Source organism: Urocitellus parryii, chromosome 8, assembly GCF_045843805.1.
Source record: "Urocitellus parryii isolate mUroPar1 chromosome 8, mUroPar1.hap1, whole genome shotgun sequence".
NCBI lineage: Eukaryota > Metazoa > Chordata > Mammalia > Rodentia > Sciuridae > Urocitellus > Urocitellus parryii.
The window spans coordinates 22,205,568-22,208,641 of NC_135538.1; the positions used below are offsets into that span (position 1 = coordinate 22,205,568).

General features: G+C 42.9%; 1 pseudogene; it reads right to left on the reverse strand.

Annotated features, from left to right (window-relative positions):
• Positions 1 to 1,230: 1,230 nt before the first annotated feature.
• Positions 1,231 to 2,765, reverse strand: LOC113189030 (large ribosomal subunit protein eL33 pseudogene; annotated as a pseudogene).
• Between the last annotated feature and the right edge of the window lie 309 nt (positions 2,766 to 3,074).

Sequence of the window (3,074 nt, forward strand, 5' to 3'; positions counted from 1 at the left end):
CAGGGTTTTTCTAAGTTGATGAGGCTGGCCTTGAACTTGTGATCCTCCTGTCTCAGCCTCCTGAGTCACTGGGATTATAGGCAAGAACTACTGTGCTGGCCCCTATTGTTATTCTTTTTGATAAATCAGACCCTAGAAGCAAAAGAGCATAAAGAGGGGGCACCTTCAGACACATTGCTTGCCAAAAATGCATTCCTTAAGAAGAAATTTCATGGTGTGCCCTTTGTCCCATGTCCCTCTGGTCTTGTCCTGGACCATTAACAGCAGAACAAAGACAACCCCTTGGTTCTCAGGAATGGACATATTTGTAGAGCACAAGGACCATTGAGTGTCCCTCAGTCTTTGAGAATGTCCTGTGGATGAGAAGAGTGTTGGGCATCACTTTTGAAATATGGAGTTAGGGAGAGAGACTTTGAAGGAGAAAGGGGGAAATTGGAGAGAAAAGATAAAGATGAAAGGACATTGCCTCTGGGGTGAGGAGAGAGAACAAAGCTGATGGATTCCAGCCAATATGCAAATGATGCAGGCCGACTAAGAAACTCAATTCTGCTTCCTTGTGAACATCAACACTTGGGAAACCTGAGTATGTGCTGAATCTCCTCCAGCAAGCTCCCCCACTCCACATGATTCGGACCTGCTCTCTCCTGGACTGTGCACTCGGGGGGCGCAGGGGCTGAGCATGTCTTGACTGGTGTTATCATCACAAGGTAACCTAATGTGTTGTACTTGGCGTGTGCTACATAAACGTTGATCAGCCGAATGGACCAGTAGCTAACTAGTACTTCTGGAGCATTCGTCTCACGAAAGCTCAGGATTGCTTTTATCTTGTATGACCAGAAAACTTAAGGCCGGAATGAAATAAAATATAACTCCAGTATTTAATTAAGTCCCAAAGGAGAAGTTTCTCATGATAGAGGAGAGGAAGGGAAGAAAGATCACCATAAAGTGAAGCGCCTGTCTTCTCCAGGTAGCTCTGGTTTTGATCCTATCACAGGACCCAACCGCAGCTCCCCAGGTATACTACAGGAATAACACGTGAGGTGCTATATACGAGAAGGCTTCCGAAATAAAAGTTCCAGATTAAAGCCAGGTACCATCATTATGTAAGACACAAGTTAAACTGGAGAGTAACTCCAGATAACTCAGGAAAGTTGTACCAGAGCCAGAACAAGTAGCATACATATAAATATTTTTACAAGAGCACAAATCCAGTTTTATTTATTTTTTAGTTCAAATCCTTGAGCAGTACAGCCTCACACGGATTGTGTGCCCAATGGCCTTAACAGAAAGGCTGCTTCTGAATTTGGCATGAACCATACCACTGTTTCCATGGGTACGAGTTACCTTTCCGCAGATTACTCTGGTTTTCTCCGATTTGCCACCAGGACTCACGCTCTTGTTTTCTGTTTTCTACACATAAGAACATATCTTGCCCAAGTGGAATTCAGTTTCATCTCTGACATAAACCCTTAGATTTTTAGAAGAGCTGTGTACGCCCTTTAGTCCTGAAGATCTTGCTTATAGCCCACAAAAATGGCCTTGCAGCCCAGCCTTCCAGATAGATTTTTCTTTTCTTTCTTTCTTTCTCTCTCTCTCTCTCTCTCTCTCTCTCTCTCTCTCTCTCTCTCTCTCTCTCTCTCTCTCTTGGTACTGGGGATTGAACCCAGAGGATCTTAACTACCCTTTTTAATTTTTTATTTGAGACAGGGTTTTGCTAGGTTGCTGGGGGCCTTGCTAAATTGCTAAAGCTGGCCTCAAACTTTTGATCCTCCTGCCTCAGCCTCTTGAATCCCTGTGATTATAGGCATGCACCATCACATCTGGCAGTTAGATTTTTCTTTTAGAAGTCCCATTTCCTCAGCTATCAGGGTCCCAGCACCATCAGTTCCACATTTCCATTCCATTCTCCCTTTTCCCAGAATTCCTATAAATCACTGGCTGGAAGAGTCTCTGGGATGAACTGGTGCCTGACTGGAGTATATGGATAAACCAAGTAGTGTATTTTTTAATCTTTTGTTTGTTTTCAATGCCTGATACCAGGCATTGAACTCAGGGGCACTTGACCACTGAGCCACATTGCCAGCCCTATTTTATAGTTTATTTAGAGACAGTGTCATGCTGAGTTGCTTAGCACCTCGTTTTTGCTGAGGTTGACTTTTTTTTTTTTTTTACCCAATAAGGCTGACTTTTTAATCTTATATACAACTCCAGTGCCTCACATACTAAGTACATGGTCAATAGTGGCACCTTTATGGCATCAATGAATGACCCTCACTATAATATAGAATACAAAAGTAATCTCAGATAATTATTCTAGTCCTTTTGTTTTACAATAGAAGATTTTCATGTATTTTGTTACCACGCAGTTTTAGAAACTACATAAATTAATAAACAGTTGAACTGTTCAAAACTACTTGTTGCTGAAATTCTAATGGGGGCAGTACTATATGTAGAGTCAGTGAAAATTTATAGCCTGACTAGGATGGATTTCATTTATGTAAGGGATTTAGTTATAAGACTAAAGAAACTTCCAACCTCACAAGACCTCATTAGCCACTCCTCAAATTAAACATTAATAACAGGCCATAGAAGAGTCTTGGTTAAGTGCTTTTGGATGTAAGGGCTGGTCAATTTCAGAGGAAAGAATGTGTGGTTTTCAGAAATGAAGGGAATGTAGAAAAGCCAAGCCCAGGGAAGACAAGCTCCTGTACCTGCAGGATGTAGGGGCAGGACACGGAGTGAGGTCCACCAGGCTCTGCAGCCATCATGACTATCTTTATCCTTTTCCTCCTTGGGCCATTCCATTCTTTTTTTTTTTTTGAATTTTTTAATATTTATTTTCCATTTCTCGGCAGACACAACATCGTTGTTTGTATGTGGTGCTGAGGATCGAACCCGGGCCCCACTCATGCCAGGTGAGCGCGCTACCGCTTGAGCCACATCCCCAGCCCTCCATTCTTGATTCACAGAGATGGAAGGGAAAGCCCAGTTGGCACAGCTGGGAACACAGACTCACTCCTTGGTCAAGGAAGGGTAGCAAGAAAGAGCTGCATGAACTGGGGACCACATGTTCC